Raw genomic sequence first — 26746 nt, 5'->3', positions numbered from 1 at the left:
TAGCCAAAGAAAGCTGTGTTCCTTTCAGTCGAGGTGATTTTAAAAATATTTATTTATGGCCGGCGCCGCGGCTCACTAGGCTAATCCTCCGCCTTGCAGCACCAGCACACTGGGTTCTAGTCTCAGTCGGGGCGCCGGATTCTGTCCTGGTTGCCTCTCTCCCAGGCCAGCTCTCTGCTGTGGCCAGGGAGTGCAGTGGAGGATGGCCCAAGTGCTTGGGCCCTGCACCCCATGGGAGACCAGGAAAAGCACCTGGCTCCTGCCATCGGATCAGCGTGGTGCGCCAGCCATAGTGCACCGGCCGCAGCGGCCATTAGAGGATGAACCAATGGCAAAGGAAGACCTTTCTCTTTGTCTCTCTCACTGTCCACTCTGCCTGTCAAAAAAATATATTTATTTATTTATTTATTTATTTATTTATGAGAGAGAGAGAGAGAGAGAGAGAGAGAGAGAGAGAGAAAGTGAATGAGAACTCCCATCTGCTAGTTCACTCTCCATGTGCTCACAACAGCAGGGGCTGGGCCAAGCCTGGGAGCCAGGGACACTACCCAGTCTCCCATGTGAGTGGCAGGAACCCAACTACTTGAACCATCACTATTGTCTCCCAGGGTCTGCATTAGCAGAAAGCTGTAGTTAGGAACCAAAAGTCAGTCTCGACCCCAGGGAACTTCCACGTGGGACGCAAACATCTTATCCACTAGGCTAAATGCTCACCCTCATGTAAAGTTTTCCCCCTTTGTTAGTAAGAGATTAAATAGAAACCTTTACCTCCAAGACATTTGTGTTCCAGAGCTAAAATTTCCTCTTTATTTGTTAAGAACTCAGTTTTATAATCAAATTTGTCTTTCTAATAATAATTTCCCTTAAAAACAAGATTTTTTTAGCTACCTCATTAAAAATTTCATTTAAAAATATTTATTTATTTGAAAGGCAGAGTTAGAGAGAGAGAGAGATCTTCCAAGTGCTGGTTCACTCCCTAAATGGCCACAATGGCCGGGGCTGGGCCAGGCAAAAGTAAAAGATGTGAGAGCACAAACACTTGGGCCATCTTTGTCTGCTTTCCCAGACGCATTGGCAGGGAGCTGGATGGGAAGTGGAAGAGCCAGGACTCAAATTGTGCCCATATGGAATGCTGGCATTCCGGGCAATGGCTTAACCCTCTGTTTCCCAATGCCAGTCCCATAAATTTCATTTCAAAACATTGCCATTTCAAAGAAAATCAGTGATTCTAATAGATATGATAGAAAAAGATCTCATCTACTGGTTCACTTCCCATATTCCTACAATAGTGAGGGCTGGGACAAGGCCAAAGCTAGGAGCTGGAAATGCAATCCAGGTCTCCCACATGGGTGGCAGCAATGCAGTTACTTGAGCCATCACTCCTGCCAGGGTCTGTGTAAGCAGGAAGCTGGAAAAGGAGCCAGAGCTGCGTATGAAACCTAGGTACTCTAATGTGGAATACAGTTGCCTTAACTGCTAGTTTAAGCACCTACTCTCCCTGATAGCTTTTAAAAGATTATTAGTCTTCTTTGAAAAACTAGCTAGAAAGTAAGATACTATTCTTAAACTGTAAAGCATGTAGGAAAGAAACTAACAAATAATTTTCTAAGGAAAATCTAAAACTGTTATATGTTTGAAAATTTTGAATAAAAGTTGTATCACGTGTTTGACATGTAAATATGTTAACTTCTTTCAAATCTAACCTATACATTCAATGAAATTTCAGACAAAATTATGACTTTATTTTTTTTTATTTTGAACACTACAACATACTTACTCTAAAATTTATGTGAATGAGTAAAATTTTGTGATGCCTAGACTTGTTTTGAAAATAAATAGAAAAGAGGACAGACTCCCCTCCCAGATAAAACCATGGACCTGGGGCACAAATGCACCCATGGAAAAGAACAGGGAGTCAGAAACAGATCTCCACAGGGTCTCTCATGGGTTAAACATGAACGACACAGTAAGTAATGGGAAAAGGTTTTAGGATTTTCTAAAACCCACAAATTGGTAGTGGGGAAACAGCTCATTATACAAGGGTGTTTCAAAATGTGGAAAGTAGAATTAAAAGATAAGTTTATTTTGTTGCCAAAAAGTTTTGAAATCCATGATTCTGAGGGCCTTCAAAAAGTTCAAGGGAACTATATATTATTAAAAAAAAAACCTAGCATGGATTTTCATTTTTTATACCAAAATAACCTTATCTTTTAATTTTTCTGCAAACTTTATGAAGTATGCTTGTGTGAAGCAAAGTAGATTGATTCCCCACTCTCAGCATATACTAAAGAGAAATCCAGTGTGAAGGTGAAATTAGAAAGCTAGTAGAGTAAACCACTGGTATAAAGCTTCTCAACACATAATGACTTAGAACTTTAATACATTTAATGATAGCTTAAAAATTAAGAGTTTATGAGCATCAGTTCAAGTTCTGGCTGCTCTGCTCCCTGCTGATGTGCCTGGGAAGGCAGCAGAACACGGCCCAAGAACATGGGTCTCTGCCATGCATGTGTGAGACCTGTACAGAGTTCCAGGCTCCTGGCTTCCTCCTGGCACAGCCCCAGCCATTGTAGCCATTTGGGGAGTGAACCAACAGATGGAAGATCTCTCCTTCTGTCTCTGTAACTCTGCCTTTCAAAAAATAAATAAGTGAATCTTTTAAAAAACCAGGAATTTTTGTTAAAGCTCAGATATCCTAAGCAAATTTCTCCTCCTGAAAAAGAGACAGAATGAAGAAAACATATGAAAAAGCCTCATTTTTTTTTTTTTTTTAGTAAAATGAGGGCCATAATGGTAGAAGTGAGGAGTCCACCATACAGTTAGTGTGTACTGTGTGCTGCTACTAGTTTGTTCTTTATGACAAAATGCATTTGTGTTGAGCTATGTTATGTGGGCCCTGAATTGCTAATGCTTACATGTTTTTATGTTACTAGTTAATACAGTTGCAGAGAAATAAATGTATATACCAATAACCAGCAAGTCTCAATATCCACAAACTGTGTTTGGTAGATGTCTCCAGATATGCCAAGGGTGAAAAGTAAAGTAGAGCCAATAATGGAGGCAGTTCCTGTAACACAGAGGTGAGGGATACGCAGCATGAGCCACTGTAGCTCTGGAACCAACTGTCAAGGACACCTGCCAGGTGATGTAGCAAGAAGATCATGTTTCATGGCTTGAGGTGTGAATCTTGTGACTGTTATATTTCATCCTGTCTGGGGCTGGGGCACAAGGGTGCTATATCCAGACAGCAGAGAGCCTGAGTAGGGCACCTCCTACTTCTTAGCTCTTTGTCTAGGTGTAACCTCTGACAGTTGGGGTCAGCCCTTTCTTTCCTGCTGGGTTTCCTGGTGATTCCCACACCCCAGGCAGTGTGGCTACAGAAAGATGACTTTGCTCACAGTCGACCAAATGTGCTTTCTAGAAGCAGAGCTGTGTCTTTTTCTGCTTTATGACCTCAACTTTGGGGAAGGCTTTGCCTCCCCAAATATGATCTGAAAATTTAGATGGTGACACACAAGGAAGAAGACAGCAAGTTGTACCTGGTGGCAGTGACCCAAGCTGGGTCTACTCCCTGAACCTGAAACATGATAACACAAGCCAGCCAGGTATGACCTGCTGATAGAGAAGGAAGGGAGACTAATGATAACTCCATGCAGGATGCTATCACACGCATGATCTCCCTGGAAAGTTTGGGAATTGAACATGCCTGTCTCCATGTAACAGATGTAAAAACTAACTCAGAGGGAAAATGATCTGCCCAAATTTACCCAGATTATAAATGACCTTCTGAGATTTGAATCCTAGACCAGTTTGACTTGAAACCTATAAGTATTTATTTATTTCTTCACTGCTCCACTTTTTTTTTAATTTATTTTTTTACTTATTTGAAAGGCAAAGTTACAGAGAGAAGAGGAGAGACAGACAGACAGCTTCCATCCACTAGTCCACTCCTTACATGGCTGCAATGGCCAGGGCTGGGCAGGGCTGAAGCCAAAGGAGTGGTGCTTTTTTTGGGGTCTCCCATGCAGGAGCAGAGGCCTAAGCACCTGGGCGATCTTCTGCTTTCCCAGGCACATTAGCAGGGAGCTGGATCTAAAGTTGAGCATTGGATTTCGAACCCATGCCCGTATCGGATACTAGTGTTGCACGCAGAGGCTTAACCTGCTATGCCACAGTGCTGGCCCTCACTGCACCACTTTCTATATCTGCAAAGTTGGATTGCCAGTGGGTGAATGTGATGATGGATCCCTGTGATCCTGCCTCTGCAACTTGATGGACTCCAGGGAAGAATGTATGGCCCATCTCATCCTTGTTTGATCTTGGCCACTGGCTCAGTCAGACTTTAGATAGCAAATTCCCTTCCCGGTGCCATGTTTGAACAGGTACTCCTGTGGTCAACTGGCATTAGGTGTAGCTTCGATTTCTCAGTAGATTTTGTTCCTATGAAATAATGATGTCCTGAAAGTGTTGAGCTTTGCTTGTTATCCAGAGGACGGCACCTCCAGGAGACACTGTATGACATGGATGGATTCTCTGCCTGGGAAGGAGCCAGGCAGGGCTTAATGGCAGGCAAATGCTTGCTCTCTGACCTGCTAGCCAGGTGGGATTTCATTTCTCTGTGCTTCTGGGATCTGGGACTTTGAAGAACTAGCTTTATTAACCATCAACAGAGACGCTCTTGTCCAGATACCTGCCAGTGGCTTTTTTTGTGTGTACTTGAGAGATCACAGGTATTTTTGAACTACTGCTATTTGGAAGTAAGAATTTCTGTACGCATGTGTTCTTGCCCATGTCTAATGTTCATGGCAATGACTCATAATAGCAATCATGATAGTTATAATAGCTACCCATCCACTCTGTATTTGCACTGTGATAAGCACTGTAGGAATCTCACTTAATGTTCACAAGAACCCTCTAACTGTGTGTTATTTCAGATTGGTTTGGCTGCAAGTTGTAGAAATTCAGCATCAATGGTATAATCAAATGAGAAATTAAATTTTTTTTCATGTGATAAAAGGTCCAGCATTTCCGGGCAAGTATGGGTACCCTACATGACATCAGAAATCTAGGCCCCTTCACTTTGGGCTTTCCTATTCATGTTTATTGTGTGACTGTTCTATTTTGTTAATTTCAACTGATTTGGGGACAGAAAGAAGGAAGAAGGGCAAGACTAAGTGGCAAAAACTAAAAAGCCTGGATTTGGGCTGAACATGCACCCTGCAACAGGGTCTCTCACAAACTCCAGCTGGTACCTCACTTGTACTTCCTTGCCCAGAACTGTGTTGTATGACTACATCTAGCAGTGAGGGATTCAGCTTATGCAAGAGTATTGAAGTGAGCCCCTTGACTAGTGAAAAAGGAAAGGCGGACTGGCTATTGGCTATGCAACTACCAGTGCCTAGCTCAAGTAGTTAATGTTTGTTCAAAGCTACAGACAAGGAAAGTGAAGTTAGAAAAGTTAAGTATTTGTCCAAAGTCACTTAGCCATGGTGTTTAACAGCCCACACCAGAATCTAAGTATGTCTGACATTGAAGCCACCTTTCTAATGCTGTGCTAGAATTTGTTCCTGATGCCTTGTGGTATTGGGGCTGGAGAGCAGAGGACTTCAGGGGATATTCTTATAGTCCAAGAAAGAGGATGGTTTTTCAGCTTTTTGAGAATGGTATCAATGTATGAAAGTTATAAAAGGTTGGCCGGCGCCGTGGCTAACTTGGCTAATCCTCTGCCTGTGGTGCCGGCACCTGGGTTCCAGTCCTGGATAGGGCGCCGGATTCTGTCCTGGCTGCTCCTCTTCCAGTCCAGCCCTCTGCTTTGGCCCGGGAGGGCAGTGGAGGATGGCCCAGGTGCTTGGGCTCTGCACCCTCATGGGAGACCAGGAGGAAGCACCTGGCTCCTGGCTCCAGATCGGCGCAGCGCGCCGACCACACCAACCATGGCGTCCATTTTGGCGTTGAACCAGTGGAAGGAAGACCTTTCTCTGTCTCTCGCCGTCTTAAATAATAAAAAAGTTATAAAAGGCAGATTTTTGGTACAAGGAAAGAAAGTCTTTTAAATAGTAATGAACTGTTAAATGGGCTGTGTAGCAAACTCTTTCCAGGAGAGTTTGTATAGAGGCTAAATTACCTCTCAAAGGAGATCCTTGAACTGACTTGGGTTGGGGTCCACCGTGAGTTCACGGATCTAGTTGTAAGAAACAAAAGAGACTGAGATTGAACAATCATGATGAAAAGAGGGCTTTGGGGGGTTGGCATTGTGGTACAGTGGGTTAAGCCACCTGCATTGCTGGTATCCTATATTGGAGCACCAGTTCAAGTCCAGGCTGCTATGCTTCCAATCAGCTCCATGCTAATATGCCTGGGAAAACAGCAAACGGCCCAAGTGCTTGGGCCCCTGCACCCACAAGGGAGATCTAGATGGAGCTTTGGGCTCCTGGCCTTGGCTTGGCCCAGACCTGGCCATTGTAGCCATTTGGGGGAGTTAACTAGCAGATAAAAGATCTCTCTGTCTCTCTAACTGCCAAAAAAATACATACATTTTTTTAAAAGAGGACTTTTGGATTCACTGTGGTTGCTTTCTGATTTTTTAGAGCTAAGGTGACTGTATAATTTGTGGCCCAAACTGGGGTATCTTTTTATGCATAAAAGGGGGATTGATTAATAACTATGCTGGGATAAAAGGGCCATGCCATGGTCATCACAGACCAACTGGAAGCTCTGGCTGTCTTAGACACAGGCTCCTGATGAAGAAAGGGGTGGGGAGGCTTGAGCTCCCTAGGTACTGACAGCTGGGTAAATGTTTAGAAAGGAAAGAGAGGACACTCGAGCCAGGCGCCCTCTACTTCAGTGGGCTGGACCTTGACGAGCCTAGTCTGTGATGGATTTAGATGACAGATGTTGAAATCTGCTGGGCAGGGACAATGTGTGACAATGTGAGAACATGTACCTGACATAGATCCTTATGTCCTGAGTCTCCTCTAGCATGATTCTTTTTTTTTTTTTTTTTTTTTTTTTATTTGACAGGTAGAGTTTTAGACAGAGAGAGAGAGACAGAGACAGTGAAAGAGAGAGAGCTGATCCGAAGCCAGGAGCCAGGTGCTTCTCCTGGTCTCCCGTGCGGGTGCAGGGCCCAAGCACTTGGGCCATCCTCCACTGCTATCCCAAGCCATAGCAGAGGGCTGGACTGGAAGAGGAGCAACCGGGACTAGAACCTGGTGCCCATATGGGATGTTGGCGCCACAGGTGGAGGATTAACCAAGTGAGCCAGGGCACTGGCCCCTAGCATGATTCATTTTTAAGAAACATTAGGCTCAGATCATGCTGGGTTGCTTACTGAGTCATGAACCCTGCCCATTCTAGGCTTGGAAAAAAAAACTGGATTTCACACATCCTTCTCTACTTTTGAAAACCGCTTTTCTGGTTTTCTCAGTGGCCTTAGGCAAGTCACAACCTTTCTCTAGTGGAAATAAAATGGAAATGATAGTTATGCAAGAGAAAAAAATGATTCATGATCTTCCAATGAAGGATGCCACATGGAGCCAAGTGATATTATTATTTTTATGACAGTTATTAGCAAAGCTGCTTCTGGTTCCATCCCCTCTCATTAGGCCACAGGGCATGGAATAAACATAGGTTTGGCCAGTGACTGGTATTTGATGGTCTTGGCACTGGAGATGAAGGGAAGGCATTTCTGTCTGGCTTGCATTTACTGTTAACCTGCTCATGCCTGGATTTCAACGCCTACAATCGGGGAAACTGGAAGCCACTAGGAATCTTAGCTTCATTTCATGCCACGGGCAACCTGTTCAGGAAACCTTTAAATAATGATACAAAAAATATTTTCTTTATTCCTCCCTTTATTTGATAAATATTGATTATCTCTTTATGCCACACTCTGTTTCCCATATGCAGAGCAAGATGCACAATGACAGCACTAAGTCCTTCCGCAGTTGTTGAATCAAGGAGTTTGTGAGATCTGAGGTTTGGAGAGGTGGTCTGCTATGATTGTGTGCCTCTGCTATCCATACTGAGAGGCATTTCTAACTGTAAAACCAATTGTTATGTATTTCCTAAGGAAACAAGATCAGATTCTGATTTATTTATTCTTTAATGATTTATTTTATTTATTTGAAAGGTGGAATGACACACAGAGAGGAAGAGACAGAAAAAGAGATTGTCCATCCTGGCTCACTCCCCAAATGGCCACAATAGCTAGGGCTGAGTAAGCCTGAAGCCAGGAGCACAGAACTCCATCTGGATTTCCCACATGGGTTGTAGTGACCCAAGTATGTCAGTCACCTTCTACTGTTTCCCAGGTGCATTAGCACAGAGCAGGATTGGGACTCATGATGGTGGTATCAAAAGGGGTAACTTAACCCAGTGCACCACAACACTGGCTTGGTGACCAGCTTCTTTAATATGGCATAGAAGAATCTTTGTAGGTTGGATCCTGTTCACCTTCCTGTCTCATCTATCATGGAGCCCCCTTTGACCCCAAGTTCCTGCTGTTGGGATTCTCCTACAAGCCCCTGAATAGTCAGTTCTTTTGTCCCTCTTGGCTAAGAGTGGCAGATACTTTTTGTCAAGGGCCAGATAACAAATATTTCTGGTTTTCAGGGTCACAGGGTCTCTGTGGTAACTACTCAGTAGTGCTGCTATAGTACAAAACAGTCATAGACAAAATGTAAATGAATGAGCGTAGTTATGTTTAAATAAAAAGATGATTTAAAAAGATGATTTGAGAGTCAAAGTTAATCGAGAGGGAGAGAGATCTATCTATCTATCTATCTGCTGGTTCACTTACCAAATAGTAGCAACTGCTGGGACTGGCCAGGCCAAAACCAGGAGCCTGGAAGTCACTTTGGGTCTCCTATATAGGTGTCAGGGGCCCAAGGATTTGGGCCATCTTCTGCTGCTTTTCCAGGCACATTACCAGGGAACTGGGTTGGAAGTGGAGCAGCCAGGACACAAACTGGTGACCCATTATGGGATGCCAGTGTCCCAGGTAGTGGCTTAACCCGCTATACCACAACTCTGGCCCTAGGACTGTATTTATAACAACAGGGTGTGGACTGGATTTAGTCCATGGCCTGCAGTTTGCTGATCTGTTTCAGACTTTTGCTCATGCTATGGTCTTTCCCTTATCTATGTTAAACACTTTTTCCTCTCCATTCATCTGAACATTACCCATTCAATTATCACCTACAGTCTGAGTCCTCTCCCTACTCCCCTGGGTAGAACTGGTCACCACACCATTGTATTCTGTGCATACCACCCCCACAGGAAATAGAAAATTAAGTCTGTGTTTTCTTTCCTAACCTGACTGCAACCTTTGTTCATTCATTCGTGGGTGCACTGATTTATTCAGTTAACAATAATTAATGAGTGCCCACTACAGGGCAGAATTACTGACTTTTTAGTCTGTGAAATACCTGGCTCAAAGTCTGGTACAGGAAAAATCCCCAATATAAGTCCTCCGCTAGGCTTGGCAGACACCACTGGGACTTTGTAGGGAGCTGTGACTGTAGGAACCACATGTGACCACCCTGAGATCGGGGTGCCTTTATTGCTCTCTTGCAACCTTGGCCAGATAGCAAAGGGTCACAGGGCTGTGTCTTGGGACTGAGAGCTGGGTTGGTAAAACCTAATGCTGGGCAGGTCCCAATGGTTTCTGTCCTGAGCTAAATATCTGTGCTTGGAGTCTCTGGAATTGCCCCAGTGTCAGTTGGAGACCTGTGCCCTGGAGAGGCAGACTCACTTTGGTTTATATCACCACTAGTACCTGGCAGGCCTGGTTTGCTTTTCCAAGATTGCATAAGGCCTGGGGACTGTGAGCCCCAGGTGTGACCTGCTAAAACCTGCTCTAGTAGCTGAGGGGCTGCCTCTGTCACCTCTTCTTCAACTGTGGGTAGACAGCAGGGAATCACAGGACTGGTTTTGGGACTCAGTGCCAGATTGAAAACCCAGCACAGAGCAGATCCTAATGGTCTCTGTCCCCAGACCAGGGCTGCACTACCGGCAGAGTTCCATGGTTCCAGTTGAGCAGTTTTGTATCTTAACCAGCATCAGTAGTAACTCAAAGGTGCAGCACTGGGCAGTGAGACCACCTTATTGGCAGACAGACTGTAGCAGGCTTAGCTTTGGTCCAATCTGAGTTGCACTAGTCTTGCTGGGATGAGGGCTCTGGATGTGATCTAGCAGATGGCATTCATGGACACAGGACAAGGAGTTGGAGCCTACCACAGGGACAGGATTGTAAAGTCAGACTACCCCTTTTTAGTGCTTCCCCAGTTCATATAGAGCAACACATATGCTGCAGATTTGAGACAAAGTTGAGTTTGGGGAGTCTTCTAAGACTGAGTCAGTAAGAACTTATAAGCAATGGATCTGGGACAAACCATTACTTAGGGTGATGTCTAGTGCAAAAGTATCCATAGACTAAGAGAAAACAGACTGCTTAGCCACAGATAAAGCCAGATTACTATAGCTAATCCTTTTAGTGCACAGAGAATGTTGTTCTCCAACAAGCTTCAAGAATTTCCTGGGAACTATGACCTCACCTAAAGAGAAAAATAAGGTGCCAGAAACCAACCATCAAGGAACTGAAATTCACAAATGCTCAGGTAAAGATTTCTTAAAAAAAAAAAGATTTTATTTATTTATTTGAGAGGTACAGTTACAGACAGAGAACCATCTGCTGGTTCATTCCCTAAATGGCTGCAATAACAGGTGCTGGGCCAATCCAAAGCCTGGAGCCAGGAATCCCTTCTGGGTCTCCCATGTGGGTGCAGGAGCCCAAGTACTTGGGCCATCTTCCACTGTTTTCCCAGGCCACAGGTGGAGAGCTGGATCAGAATAGCAGGCAGGACATGAACTTGCACCCCATATTGGATGCAGGTGGAGGCTCAGCCTACTATGCCACAGTGATGGCCACAAGATGATTTTGAAGTAGCTGTTTTTATTTTATTTTATTTGACAGGTAGAGTTATAGACAGTGAGAGAGAGAGAGACAGAGGGAAAGATCTTCTCTCTGTTGGTTCACTCCCCAAATGGCCACTCTGGCCGGCATGCTGTGCTGATCCGAAGCCAGGAGCCAGGTGCCTCTTCCTGGTCTCCCATGCGGGTGCAGGAACCCAAACACTTGGGCCATCCTCCACTGCCCTCTTGGGCCACAGCAGAGAGCTGGACTGGAAGAGGAGCAGCCGGGACTAGAACCCGGTGCCCATATGGGATGCCGGTGCTGCAGGTGGAGGATTAACCAAGTGAGCCACGGTGCTGGCCCCAAAGTAGCTGTTTTAAAGAGACAACAAAATCTAAGAGAACACAGAGAAATTATTAAATAATCTAACACAGATGTTTTTTGAAGAGGTGAAATAAATTTGGCAAAATCAAGCAGAAATATTTCAACTAAGTAGTTCACAAAATGAAATTAAAATGTGATGGAACCTCTGGCGCTGTGATGCAGTAGGTTAATCCTCCTCCTGCAGAGCCGGCATCCAGTATGGGCATCAGTTCAAGACCTGGCTGTTCCTCTTCCAATCCAGCTCTCAGCTATGGCCTGGGGAAGCAGTAGAAGATGGTCCAAGTCCTTGGGCCCCTCCACCTACGTGGGAGACCAGGAAGAAGCACCTAGATCCTGGCTTCGGATCAGCTTGTCTCCGGCTGTTGCAGCCATCTGGGGAGTGAACCAGTCTCTCTCTCTCACTGTCTAACTCTATCTGTCAAATAAAAAATAAATAAATAAATAAATAAATCTTAAAAGAATATGTTGTACATATACACACTGGAATACTACTTTGTCATAAAAAGGTTGGAACTGGCAGTCATTATGTAAGTGAAATAAGCCAAGCACAGAAATACAGATATCACTTAATCTTACTCATTTGTGGAGTCTAAAAATAGGTGATCTCATACAAGTTAAAAATATATTGGTGGTTCCCAGAGGCTGGGAAAGGAAGTGGGAGGCAGGAATGAGGAAATATTGATTGACAGGTACTAAGTTATAGTTAGATAGAAATAAGAACTTCTAGAGTTCTATGACACAGTAGATTGATTATAGATAATGATAATATACTGTATATTTTCTACTTAAAAGCCTAGAAGATAGAATTTTGGGTGCTTTCACTATAAATAAATGCTTGAAAGGATAAATATATTTACCCTGACTGTTTATTACACAATGTATACATGTTTCACGGCATCATATAATACCCCATAAATGTGCACAAGTTCTATATGTCTGTTAAAGTTATTTAAAAAAAAAAAACACCAGGGGCCAGTGCTGTGGCTCATTTGGTTAATCCTCCACCTGCAGCACCGGCATCCCATATGGGCGCCGGGTTCTAGTCCCGGTTGCTCCTCTTCCAGTCCAGCTCTCTGCTGTGGCCTGGGAGGGCAGTGGAGGATGGCCCAAGTGTTTGGGTCCCTGCACCCGCATGGGAGACCAGGAAGAAGCACCTGGCTCCTGGCTTCGGATCAGCGCAGCATGCCGGCCAGAGTGGCCATTTGGGGAGTGAACCAACGGAAGGAAGATCTTTCTCTCTGTCTCTCTCTCTCACTGTCTAAAACTCTACCTGTCAAATAAAACAACAAACAAAAAACACCAACATCTGTTGCTAAAAATCTGTTTGCATCTTTGTTGTATGTGCCCTAAATGAGGAGTTTTCTTTTCTTTCTTTCTTTCTTTTTTTTTTTTTTCTTTAAGGACTTGTCAAAGCTGGGTTCTGGAACTGAATCCAGGCCTCCCAGGTGGTGGCAGGAAGCCAACTGGTTACACCAACACCACTGCCTCTCAGAGTCTGCATTAGTAGGGAGCTGGAATCAGGTGCAAAGCTGGGACTCTGAGATACTCTGACACGGGACGCGGGCATCTTAAGTGCCAGGCTAAATGCATGCTCCTATCTTTACTGATTTTGAACTCTGCTATTGAGTGGAGATTTAGTCAGTGGCTTGTGTTTACAGCTTTTTTTCAAGGTGTCGGTAGCTGATCTGGAATGACTTTGTGACTCTACCTATCATCCATTCTTTATCCCTGTTGCTAGGCCTTGGGGTCCTGTTGCTTCCTGGTAACTGCTTATGACAGAGTCAAGAGTTGCAGTGACAATTTCTAAGCTCTCACCTGGGCAAACGACTGACTCTGGTGAGCCTGAGGTATACCAACAAACTATCTACATAGTGCTTTGCGTTTCTCATTTTTACTTTAATTCTTAAGCACAAGATCTGTTTTCCCCCTTGATCACTAACGGAAAAGGCCGTCTGGGTTAAGGAGCCTTAAAAGCTCACAGCATGTGAATATTGAACTAACTCCTTTGCATAGTCTAAATCTAACTTTTCTTTCATCCGGTCTCAGCTTCCTTGAGGTAAATGTAAAAATGAAGCTTCTTGATTGCTCATATGACAGAAGTTATTTCATGGATCATGGGGCCAAAAAATATTTTAAGTAGAGAGCTGACACTGTGGTGCAACAGGTAAAGCTGCCACTTGCAATCCTTGCATCCCATATCACATAGTGTTAGTTTGAATCCTGGCTGCTCTGCTTCCAATCCAGCTTCCTGCCAATGCAGCCAGGAAGGCAGTGGAAGGTGGCTGAGTACTTGCACCCCTGCCACCCATATGGGAGACCAGAATGGAGGTTCTGGTTCCTGACTTCAGCCTGGTGGAGACCTAGCTGTTAGACATATTTGGTGAGTGAACCAGTAGATAAAAGACTTCTTTCTGTCTTTCCCTCTCACTGTCACACTGCCTTTCAAATAAGTAAATAAATAAGTAGCCTTGTGCCATTTTACATGCCCAGCCTCTTCTAATTGTAAGAAGAATATTTCCTTAATTGGTTGTCACCCATTAAATCAAAATGACTTCATTTTGCTTCAGCCTGGCTAGGGTTGGATCTTGAATGGTTACCAGGAAGCTAATGTGTTTGTGGTCAGAGGCGGGGAAGAGAAAATGGTTACAGCTGGTTACAAAACAAACACAAAGCTCCCACACTGCTTCTCACCTTACCAGAGCAAATAGAAAAGAAGTCCCAGCTGGGGATGGAGTGTGTTGGGTAAACACTAGAGAAACTGCAGACTGCTCTGAGGCTCTGTTCTAATTAGAATAAGTTGTTTCGTCATACATAAGAGTGTTAATTGTTAAATTAACAACAGGAGTCACTGTGCACTAACTCCCCATGAAGGACCTCTGTCCTCAATGAGTTGTATTATGAAAGTTAGCTATAAAACTAGTTCTCAAACAGTGTGTGTGTGTGTGTGTGTGTGTGAAAAATGTTGAAATCTTTACTTAGCATAGAGTCGCTCTTCTGTGTACAAAGTTAATTGAAAATGAATCTTAATCGAGAATGGGACTGGCAAGGGGAGAGGGAAGAGGAGGAGGGGTGGGAGTGCAGGTGGGAGGGCAGGTATGATGGGAAGAATAAATATATTCCTAAAGTTGTACTTATGAAATTTATATTCCTTAAAAATAAATTTAAAAAATAAAAAAGAAGAAGTTGTTGGAGGAAGTAGCGGCTGAACAGATGACCAGGATGTCTAGTTAGTCACTCACCCCCACGGCTAGCAGCTTGATTACTCATGTTACTAAGAGTGCATATTACTCAGATTACTAAATCAAAGTCCCAGTGTACCTGCAGCCTCTTACCAGAGGCATCAATTATCTGCCTGCCCTGACACTTTAAGGTTGGCTGCTTCTGTGGGGGAATCATGGTGAGGAGAAATGATGGCCCTGTTTAAGGAAGGAGGAGCAGACGGGGGCAGCGGCAGGAGCAGACGGGGGCAGGGGCAGAAGCTGACCTTGGCTTGGGTTGCAAAAGCAAAGTAAGGCAGTGTTGCTAACTGACCAGGGCCACAAAGGGTGGTAAACACACTGAGGATGAGGCCGTAGAGTGTGTAGCACCAGTGAGGTAAGCCCATTGCAACAAGCACTCATGCAATTTGGTGGGAAGGGACTCTGGTGAGTTCCTCATTTGCTAAGTGGTTGCCACAGCATGTATGCATGCACACACACCATATACATTTGATTTAGTTGGTTTCCCACAAAACTAAATTTATCTAATTAGAAAAAAATTTTTATAGATCTAAAAATGTTATGTATTTATGGGATCCTGTGTGATGTTTCAGTACATGTGTGTATTCTGTAATGTCCAATCAGAGTAAATGTACTTACGTATTTATCTCTTTAAACATTTAACATTTCCTTATAGTTAAAACATCTAAAATGTTACTGTCTAGTTTGTTTTATAGAGAAATATACAGTACATTGACATTCTCTATCGTCAATCTACTGTATAATAGAACCCAAGAACTACTTGCTCCTGCCTAGCTCTAATCTAGTACCCATTGATCAGACTTTCCCCATCCTCTCCTCCTCTCTTTCCTCTGCAGGCCCAGGTAACCTCTATTGTACTTTTAACTTCTAAGAGATTACAGGCCATTTCCGTGGCTCACTAGGCTAATCCTCCGCCTGCGGCGCCGGCACCCCAGGTTCTAGTCCTGGATGGGGCGCCGGTTCTGTCCTGGTTGCTCCTCTTCCAGTCCAGCTCTCTGCTGTGGCCTGGGAAGGCAGTGGAGGATGGCCCAAGTGCTTGGGCCCTGCGGCCCTGCACCCCCATGGGAGACCAGGAGGAAGCACCTGGCTCCTGGCTTCAGATTGGCGCAACGCGCCAGCTGTAGCTGCCATTTGGGGGGTGAACCAACGGAAGGAAGACCTTTCCCTCTCTCTCTCTCTCTCACTGTCTAACTCCACCTGTTAAAGACAAAAAAAAAGAGATTACATATTTTCTTTTTTGACTTCACGTGTTAGTGAGATCATGTGATACTTGTCTTTCTGTGTGTGGCTTATTTCACTTAGCATAATGACCTCTAGTTCCACCCATGTTGTTGTGAAAGACAAAATTTTGTTCATTTTTATGACTGATTAATATTCTATTGTATGTATATATGTACCACATTTTCTTTATCCATTCATCAGTAGAAAGATACTTAGGTTATTTCCATTTCTTGGCTATTGTAGATAGTGCTGCAATAAACATGGGATTGCAGATATCTCTTTGACATATGGATATCATTTCCCTTGGATATATACTCAATAGTGGTTTGCTGGTTTTTTTTGTATATATAAATAAATATATATTATATACACATATATATGTTCTATATACAGTAGTTATATTTTTAGTTTTTTGAGGGGCCTCTGTACTGTTTTCTGCGATATGTACATTACTTTATATGCTAGTTACCTTTTTTTCCACATCCTTACTCATACTTGTTTTTTTTTTGTCTTTTTGATAATAGCCAATCTAACTGGCGGGAGGTGGTATCTCATTGTAGTTTTTATCTGCATTTCCCTGATAGTGATTTTGGGCATTTTTTTGTGTACCTGTTGGTTCATAGTATGTCTTTAATGATTTATAACAGTGTGTGTGTGTGTGTGTGTGTGTGTGTTTAGTTGGGAAAGACATTGGCAAATGAGTTTCTTAAAACAAGTGTGCTGCCTGTTTACCTGATGTATTAAAGTTTAAAGTGAAATACTGTCTTTACTCCTTGTTTCTGGCATGAATAAATACTTCACTTTTGGCAATTCTCATTATAAGTTAAGCATGCCCTGTTGATAGTGTCTATCAGAATTAAAATTCACATATCCTTTGACTCTGCAATTCCACATTATGAGATTAATTCCATAGTCTTGTTTATACCTATGTGCAAAAATATGTTTGTGGGGGTAAAAGTTGGAAACCATCATATGTCTGTCGGAAGAGACTGAGTACATTATGGCAAGAGTACATTATGGAACATTCATATTTTGGGTTACAGTGTATCTGCATATAGATTTCCAACAAACCCTCCAATGTGTTAAGTTTCATTGAGGAATATGAGTTGGTAAATGAAAGAGAAGGGGCTTAGGTCAGCATATCTGCCTGTATATACACAGGGTATTTTTAAACAAATACTCGGGAAATTTAAGGATTTGTCTATTACAGAAGGGATTGGAAGCCTGGGTCCTCAGGTCAGTAGAAATTTGCTTTCTATTATGTTCTGTTCTGTCCTGTTTTTCACACTGGAATTTGTATTGCTCAGGTGAATAAGTCAGCTTTTTTTTTTTTTAAAATTTGTTTATTTATTTGAAAGGCAGAGGCAGAAAGAGAGAGAGGTCTTCCATCTTCTGGTTTATTCCTCAAATGGCCGCAGTGACCGGAGCTGGACCAATCTGAAGCCAGGAGCCTGGCGCTTCCTCCAGGTCTCCCATGCAGGTGCAGGGCCCAAGGACTTGGGTCATCTTCTACTGCTTTCCCAGGCCATAGCAGAGAGCTGGATCAGACGTGGTGCAGCTGGGACCTGAACTGGTGCCCATATGGGATGCTGGCACTGCAGGTGGTGGTTTTACCAGCTACGCAACAGCGTTGGTCCCAAGTCAACTTCTTTGAAAAATAATTTTAATGGAAATATAGTTCTTCCTACTTCATTAGGATTTTTCTGATGGTGGTTTCAGTGCCAATAAAATAGACTGGAAAATATGGTCTGATGCATGGCTAAGAATGGTTCAAAACCCTATGGAAGAAGGTGTCTTTCAGCTAAATGTTGATTTGGGAAGGGTATTTTGGTAACTAATGAATAATGGACAACATTGATTTGAGCTGCTATTTTTATGCTGATGGTTTGGAATCCTAGAGAGCTGTAAAGAAAAGTCCAGTGCCTCCCCCCAGGAAGTCAAGGCAAAGGCCTTTTTGTGTTGGAGAGTTACCTTGAAGAAAGTCTACAAAAATCATTAATTAAAGCCTTCTAGTTTCTGTCTTTTATTCCAATTCCATAGCTCTGAAGGTGATGCCGTTGCCATTTCTCTCTTTGCCTTTTGATGACTGGAGAATGCTCAGAAGGTTAAACACACACTGACTTATTTACTTTAAATAATACGCTGCTCACTGTCAGGAGCCAACACGTCAGTGGCCTTTATAAACCAGTCACATGACAACAACCTAGCCTCTTCTCTCTGAAGTTGCGCTCATGGGTGGAAAAATGAATACAGATGTGTGGCCAACACACATTCTTTAGTGAGAGCTGGTGCTGAACCAATACTTTGGGGGAGGGTGTATTACAGTATGCCCTTCATTCAACCTTATATTAGCCTGTGTTATCTCTTGTAATGTTAGATGTATTGTTAATTAATCCTTCATTTGTCTATGCTTTGAATCTTTTCCTCCTGTAAGATTCTTAAGTATTAGAATGAGGTTATTTATTCATTTATGGACCAAATATTAAATACATAACTGCTACATATATGACATTTCACTCAAGTAACAAGGGTACTTCAGAATTTCATGGAAAAAGGTATGAAAGTATGAATTGAGGGACCAGCAGTAGGCCTGTGGTTAAGATACATTTGTTATGGGGATCCTAAGCCAAAATTAATATTTTGGGGTTCCTGCCATTTATTTAGATAAGAATTCTAAATACTGGCTCAAATGAAGTAGACAATATGGTAAGGTTTGAGGTTCATTTAGTGCAAGAAATACACAGGAATGTGAAAGCTTTATTAAGGGAGAATGGGTCAGAAAGATTAAACAGGAAGCTCCATACCAAAATCTCAGGGGGTAGCCCAGGGACCCTATGTGGGAGTCTGCAGGCCAGAGACGTGTGGGAACTGCATGAGCAGAAGTGCCAGGAGTGGCGGTTGAAATGGGCTGGCTCATCATGCTCCAGACCTCTTATTCACTTCCAAAAGAGGAGTGGTTACGTAGTCTGATTGGCAGGTGGGTGGATACAGCTGAGACAAAGGGGATCATGGTCTGCAGCTCATGAGCCTAATCTTATCTCCCTGATTGGGTCCCATAGCACCCTCATCCCACATCAGAGTACCTGTGTTTGATTCCCTGCTCTGTGACTGTGTTCCTGCTACCCACGTGGAGACCTGGATTGTTGTGTCAGCTTTTTTTTTTTTTTTTTTTTTGACAGGCAGAGTTAGACAGTGAGAGAGAGAGACAGAGAGAAAGGTCTTCCTTCCATTGGTTCACCCACCAAATGGCAGCTACAGCCAGTGCGCTGTGCTGATCCGAAGCCAGGAGCCAGGTGCTTCCTCCTGGTCTCCCATGGGGGTGCAGGGCCCAAGCACCTGGGCCATCCTCCACTGCCCTCCCGGGCCACAGCAGAGAGCTGGACTGGTCAAGAGGGGCAACCAGGACAGAATCCGGTGGCCCAACCAGGACTAGAACCTGGGGTGCCGGCGCCGCAGGCGGAGGATTAGCCTAGTGAGCCGTGGCGCCGGCCAGCTCTTGCTTTTGACCTCTGTCCAGCCCTGAACTTTACTGGCATTTGAGGATGGGAGCACTTGCACTTTATGAGTTTATTTGTTACAAAAACAGTTTTTAAATCTATGCATCATTTTTTCATAATACATATTACTTATGTATTATGAAAAAAAAATTTTGTACTCAAATAAGCACATACTTTTAGTTCTGTTTTTCCATGAACTTTTTTTAAAAAGATTTATTTTATTTATATGAAAGACAGAGTTACACAGAGAGAGGTACAACCAGAGAGAGAGGTCTTCTATTCCGTTGGTTCACTCCCCAAATGACTGCAATGGCCAGAGCTGAGCTGATCCGAAGCCAGGAGCCAGGAGCTTCTTCCAGGTCTCCCATGTGGGTGCAGTGGCCCAAGGACTTGGGCCATCTTCCACTGCTTTCCTTGGCCACAGCAGAGAGCTGGATCAGAAGAGGAGCAGCCAGGACTTGAACCGGCGCCCATGTGGGATGCAGCGCTGCAGACCAAGGCTTTAACCCACTGCACCACAGCGCCTGCCCCTCCATGAACTTTTTGAAGTCCCCTTGTATCCTTTCCTTACAGATGCTTGCAGTCTGGTTTCTTTTACAGCCTGGTAGTCTTACTCAGAATTGTCTCTCCCAGAGTTATCAATAGAGAAGGGCTCAAGGTGTTGCTTAATAAATGTTAGTTCATTGAGAGATTAATCTCTGAAGCCTGAATGATACCATGTTACTGTGGGTGTGTATTACACTTTTGCTGGTGTACTTTTAGTAAACTTCTGGGCAGTTTTTCAGATCTCTAATAATACCATTTAGAAATATAATTTCTCTCTTTCTTAGATTAGATGTTTCTGTTTCTTCTAGGCTGACCCTGAGGACAGCAAGTATTACAGGCCTGACCAGAGCTGCGCTATGCAGCTCCTTAGGAAGTGGGCTCACTTTTCACACGGACAAACAGTTACTCCTAACAAAGGGGCACAGGAAAGGGAAGGAAGTCTGGGAAGGTGCCATTTCCTGTGGGCTCACTCAAGGCCTGGGACCCCACACTTCACAACAGTTAGTGAACAGTCACTCACCCAAGCAACACAGCAGCACTGATGTGGAGAAGTGAGCATTTGGGAATGAGCCAGGGATGAATAGATGATGGATATAGTTGTATGTATGCTGTATTTATAATTTAAAGTTAAGTGAAGTTTTATCAATTACTCTTCTCTGTCCCGGGTGCCTAAAGAGGTACAAAAATAACCTGTAGTCTGTGCCCTCAATCTATACAAGAATAATCCGTAGCCTGTGCTCTCAAAGAGGGAAGCAATACGAAGGAAAACATCTAAAGTTAAAAATTATTCGAAAATTATATAAGAGTAATTGAGATTTTTATATCTGGCTGACTCCATAAAGAACATTTAATCTAGAGTTACTTAAAATGCCATGTACACATTGTTGATGGCGTGCAAGATGATTTAAGTTTTATACAAACATTAAAAAGATCTCATTATTTATTTTAACATGCATTAGAAAGATCTATACCTAGCATATCAAACCCTTTAGAGCATGGATATTACTACTCTTTCTGAGGCTGCTTATGAAAGTGAGTTTTTTAAAGATTATCTTAAGGAAACCATTAAATAAGGATCTGTGTATAAGAAGGTAGAACAAGGAAATGGCAAAAATTCTGCAAGTTTATTTGAATGGCCTGAATTTGGGGTCAAGTCCAATTTCTGGGATGCAGGGAGGTTAAGTGAGCTGGCTGAGGTCACAGTGCAAGTAGAGGTCAGAAACCAGGCTGTAGTTACTTGATGGGTCCCCTGCTCCTATGTTCTTATTCAATTGCCACTTCCTGTTTTGTAGATAAAACTGTGGCCTAAAAAAAAAAAAAAAGAAGAAGAAGAAAAGAAATCCTGGTGCTAGTGTTGTGGCATAGCAGGTTAAGATGCCACCTGCAGCACCAGCATCTTATACAGGCATAGGTTTGAGTCCTGGCTGCTCTACTTTGGATCCAGCTCCCTGCTAATGTACCTGGGAAAGCAGTGGAGGATGGCCCAGATCCTTGGACCCCTGCACCCATGTGGGAAACCTGGATGAAGCTCCTGGCTTCAGCCTGGCCTGGCCCTGGCTGTTGTGACCATTTGGAGAGTGAACACGGAAAAGGAGGACTGACTCTCTCTCTGTCTGTCTCTCTCTATCTCTCTCTCCATAACTCTGCATTTCAAATAAATAAAATGATTATTTTAAAAATCTTGCTTTTTTTAAAGAGAAAATATTTATTTGAGATGCAGAGAGACAGAGAGAAACACACACACACACACACTCTCTCTCTCTCTCTCATACACACACACACACACACACACACACACAGGAGGAGTGAGCTCCTGTCTACCGGTTTGCTCCACAAATACCCACAATGGCTGAAGCCAAAGCCAGGAGCTGAGAACTCAATTCAGCTTTCCCATGTGGGTGATAGGAACCAATTACTTGAGCCATCACTGCTGCCTCCTAGGCTCTGCATTAGCAGGAAGCTGGGATTTAGGAGTTGGAAATGAATTTCAAACCCATTAAGAATGCAGGCATCTTAACTGGCATTTTAATTGCTATACTGAATGACTACCCAATTCCTGTCTTTGTGAAGGACTTTCCATGAGACTCTGACTACAAAATAGAAAGCATGGAGTTAGCTTTATGAAAAAATCAAATTTAGGATTTTAAGTGCTTACAATACATGTGGTATTATAAAGATTTCATACATATTAATTTATGTTGATCTCAAACCACCCTGTAAAATTACTTAATTTCTACCATTTTTCTTTTCATATGAAGAAATTAAGGAGTAAAGATCAAATAACTCTCTTAGGTAATTACTTGCAGAGTTGCAATTTGAACCAGGTAGTCCAACTATAAAATTTGCCCACTTAATGATTAAAAGCATAGCTCACTAATAATATATAAAGAGGTAAAAGAATCTACTTGTCACCCTAGTGAAATTGGGAAGATTCTGCTCAGACAAGGTATTACATCCCCACCTCCTCCACCCTCCACCTCTGACTTCAAATCCTCCAATTTCTGCATTGTTCATTCCATGGAATACATTGTTTCCTCACGCTATTCATTCCTCAAATGCCCACAATAACTAAGCTGATCCAGGCTGAAGTAAGGTGCAGGGAACTCAATCTGAGTCTCCCATATGTGTAGCAGGGTCCCAAGTACTTGAGCCATCTCCTGCTGCCTCCCAGGGTGTGCATTAGCAGAAAGATGGGTCAGAAGAATGTAAGTGGGGACTCCAATCAGGCACTCAAATAAGGGGTGTGGGTGTTCCAAGTGGCGACTTAACCACTGTGCAAAACTCCACCTTGACACCATCACTATTTAATATACAGAAACTCCTGGGAGGAAATCATGATTTCTAAAATCAACCCTTTTCTAAGAATAATTTGTGAGATTACTATGATGAGGACCATACAGCAATAGTTCCACCCCCAGGATTATGGAGAAACAGTCCTAACAGGTGAATGGAAGGAAGAATGCTCTGGGCACAAGGGGTGCTGAGAGTGACACAAGAGAGGGAGCCCACTAAGCACTGGCCAGGAACTCTGAAAGGGGCCACTAGGTGTTGAGAGAGCCCTGCCTGGTGCCCAGGGCTTGGCGCAGCACATAGCATAGAGCAGGTGCTCAAGAGTGTTATCAAGTGAATGGAAGCCTGGATGGAAACAGAAGCCAGGCAAGGACACAGGCCTACTATAGTGACTGGGGTGCAGAGGGCTCCAAAGCCTTGGTCTTCTTTATAAGGTAAGCCCCAAGAAGAGAGCAGAGCACCAAGTTTTCAATCCTCCAATAGCTGTATGCAACCCTTGGAAGGGTGCTTCTGCAGTAGCTAGAATGCCTTGCTTTGGGGAAATCCTTTCCATGCTGTCACCCTTCGTAGCAGTCCCTGCTGCATCTTCTGGCCTCATTCCCTCTCCCTTGAGGGTGCTGCAGGGTGGGCCAAGGCCATCAGGGACTGTTGCCAGCCTCCCTGGTACTGGTGCCAGAGGAGGATCAGCCTCAGGCACTTTTCTTTATCTTGCCAGCAGGTGCTGACAGCTGAGCCATTCCACACACCTTTAGGGCAAAGAACTGCCGGAAACCAGGGCCAAGTTCAGAGCCCAAACATTCTTTCAGGGAGAACCTGGAGGCCCGATCACACATTACATAAGCCGCAGGTTAGTGGGTGTGCCGCTGATGCACAGACCCCGGTGCCTCTCAGGATTGCACAACATTTACGCAGAAACACTTGTTAAGTGTTGCAACGTGACTTCACATCTTTATCAAAAATGTGAAACGTCCATCCAGCACACACAGAAAACACGACCGCTCTTCTCCACCAGGTGCGGAAGGTTGCTTGATGAAGCTGAGAGGAGCGATGTGATCAGCGGCGGGGGGGCATGACTTACTGTAGCTCTTGGCCCAGGAAGCTGAACAGTCAGTACCTTGACCCCCACTAGCCTTGGGCAGCAAAGGCCTCTGATAAAATGTACTTTTTTGCTGTTTGTTTTTCCTGGCAGTCTCATTTTTTGGGTTTATAAATGGCTCATTATTTCCATCTCATCAGTCCATTCTTGTCTCTATTTTGTTCTCATCTTGTTTTCCAAAATAAAGGAGAGGTTGGTAAAATCATCTCTGGGGAACCCTCCCTGCTGTGACCTTGATCAGGGGCTGAACTGCCACATTGCTCACGCCATCTACAGTCACTCCCATGTGCAGGTGGTAGAATGATATTGATGCTTAAAGCACTTGATGGCTGCTAAATGCCAAGAGGTGGCCCAGACCTCCCCCTCACTCCAGTCCTGCAACCTTTACCAAGAACGTTGGGCAATCTGCAGAGGTTACAACGTTGGAACAGCATTCCCCCAAGATAGGTCATTTTCCCTGCAGGACAGCTTGGACGCAAATTTTATTAAGTATCAAGTAGCTGACCCAAAGCAGTATAAATAGCAAGAGAGCATATGACAAGCCCAGAAATGAATGTGGTGAAACCCCAGGCTGCAGACATGTTATGTGTTTATTGTTATCAGCACCTGCACAGAGAAGTTTGCCAGCCACCATCCAGGAAAGCATTGAGCCATTTAAATGCAGTTATTAAAGCTTCCTCTTAGAAAAAGAGTCTGATTCTCACATCGGAAAGTCAGCTGATCACGTGGCTAACCCAGGGAAGGGAGCTGAGGACAGGTGAGGGTGTGATCACGTGTCCTTTGGAAGGAGTATCTGACCCTCAAAAAACACCCCAAGGTCAGCCAGGTAAGAGCCAGAGGAAAAGCATGGAAGAGTGATATATATTGGGCAAGAGTTCCAGGGATGGGGAAACTTTTTTTTTTCTGCCCAAGGTCATTTGGCTATTTATAACATCATTTGCAGGCCAGACAAAATTATCAGCTTAAAAATTAGCCTGCTACAGATTCATTGAATTTCAAGTCCTGCCTGTGGTTGCTTTGGAAGGGCCAAACCAAATGATTTCACCAGCTTTTGAAAAATTTTTTAAAGATTTATTTATTGATTTATTTGACAATCAGAATTGCAGAGAGGAAAGAAGAGACAGAGAAAGAGAAAGAAAGGGAGAGAGAGAGAAAGGTCCTCGATCCTCTGGTTCAATCTCCAAATGGCCCCAATGGCCAGGGCTGGGCCAGGAGTTTCTTTGGGGTCTCCCATGTGGATGCAGGGGCCCAAGTACTTGGGCCATCTTCTGCTGCTTTCCCAGGCACATTAACAGGGAGCTAGATCAGAAGTAGAACAGCCAGCATTCAAAGTGGCGCTCATATGGGATGCTGGCACTGCAGATGGGGGCTTAACCGGCTGCACCACAGCACCAGCCCCTTCCATGGGCCTTATACTGCCCCCTGGGCCAGATGTTCCCCACCCCTGAAACAGTCACTGTCAGGTAAAATTGGAACTTTTCCAGGGAAATGTTAAGAGAATTTTAATTCAGGTCTGTTCTCCCCATTGTTCCCTGCTTCTGGTTGAGGATACAGCACAGAGTAAACTATACTCAGAGATGGATCAGGTGACAGAAGACTGAGTTGCGAGAGGCCACTGAGCTTTCTGAGGCCAGTTGCCTAAACCAACTGGTTCTCCTGGCCAGGGCAATCGACATCTCGGATGGTAGTCTTGTCCCGACAATAAGGCCCTGTGGAAGAGTGGCATCGATTTGATGTAGAATAGAATTTGTTGAACATTTCCACGCAGACACAACATGCTTCCAAGGCATCCGTGACCCTGCCTGCAGCCTGTAGCTTTCTGTATACTTTATAAGGGAGGACTTCTGCTTCTTCTAGATCCAAATTACAAACATATTTTGTAGGGTGGCAATATTATTAGTGTCTGGCCCCTTGAAAAAGACAAGGCAATAGCTGCCCCCCCCCATATATACATTCTTGTAAGTTTGTTAAATATTCGTATCTTTGCTTTGTATCCAGAGGGCCACAGGCTCCCAGAGGCCAGCATGATGAGAAGAGGCTTATGTGATCAGGAAGTTCTTCATGGGGCCATGGAGCACAGACGAGGCCCTGGCTCCTTTTCCTAGACTCACACCCACTTCTGCAAAGACATTGGTTCATTACCGGACATTCACTCTCCTTTTGTTTTGTCGTGGCTAAAAGACTACATTTCCCAGCTTCTCTGCAGTAGAGATACTATTGAGATCTAAAGAGATGCTGGGTGATCAGCATTGTCACATAAAATACATAATGTCCACCTGAATTTGGTAAACAATGAATAACTTTTAGTTACAAGTCTGTCTGTCTGTCTATTTATCTATCCTTATTATCTACCCAGATCCCATGTAACAACTTGTATTTTCACTTGCCGAATCTTGCAGCTCTATGTGTCTTTGGGAAGCTTTTTCCTTTCTCTTCTTTCCTGAGATAAGGATGAGATAATTGGAGTTTCAGCAACTTTCTCAGATCATGAGGTTAAAGATAGCAGAAGAGAAAGAGGACTTGGGTCCCTCATGACTGCATACTTTCAGACTTGCCTTGCCTTGCCTTGCCTTGCCTTGCCTTGCCTTTTCTCTCTCTTTTCAAAAAATATTTATTTATTTGAAAGGCTAGGTTACAGAGAGACACAGAGAGCTTTTCCATCATCAGGTGGCCACAATGAGTGGAGCTGGGCCAGTCAGAAACCAGGAGCTTCTTCCAAGTATCCCACGTGGATGCAGGGACCTAAGGACTTGAGCCATGTTCTGCTGCTTTCCCAGGGCAGTAGCAGGTAGCTGGATTGGAAGTGGAAGAGCTAGGACTTAAACCGGTGCCCATACAGGATGCTGGTGTTGTTGGCCATTCTCTGCTATTTTCCAGGTTCATTAGCAAGGAGCTGGATCGGAAGTGGAGCAGCTGGGACTCGAACCAGTGCCCATATGGGATACCGGCATCACAGATGATGGCTTCACCCACTCCGCCACAATGCTGGCTCTTTCTTTTTTTGATTTGTTAGTTATGTTTTTACATATATCTTTGAATTTTTAATTGACACAATTGT

At 43.8% G+C, this 26746-nt stretch overlaps 1 long non-coding RNA gene across 9 annotated transcripts in view; it reads left to right on the top strand.

The window, feature by feature from the left end:
* Positions 1–26746, top strand: part of LOC103348347 (uncharacterized) — a 370913-nt gene that overhangs the window by 247358 nt on the left and 96809 nt on the right. The window contains exon 5 of one of the 9 annotated variants that reach the window (XR_016216909.1): positions 13038–14909. The exons of the other annotated variants lie outside the window; for them this stretch is intronic. This is a non-coding gene — a long non-coding RNA (uncharacterized LOC103348347). Of the gene's footprint in view, positions 1–13037; positions 14910–26746 lie in introns of those variants that run through there. 9 annotated transcript variants of the gene reach the window in all.

Source organism: Oryctolagus cuniculus, chromosome 11, assembly GCF_051225735.1.
Source record: "Oryctolagus cuniculus isolate XC-2025 breed Fujian yellow rabbit chromosome 11, ASM5122573v1, whole genome shotgun sequence".
In the NCBI taxonomy this organism is placed as follows: domain Eukaryota; kingdom Metazoa; phylum Chordata; class Mammalia; order Lagomorpha; family Leporidae; genus Oryctolagus; species Oryctolagus cuniculus.
Note: the sequence above shows the minus strand (reverse complement) of the source record. Positions and strands in the feature narration are given on the sequence as shown.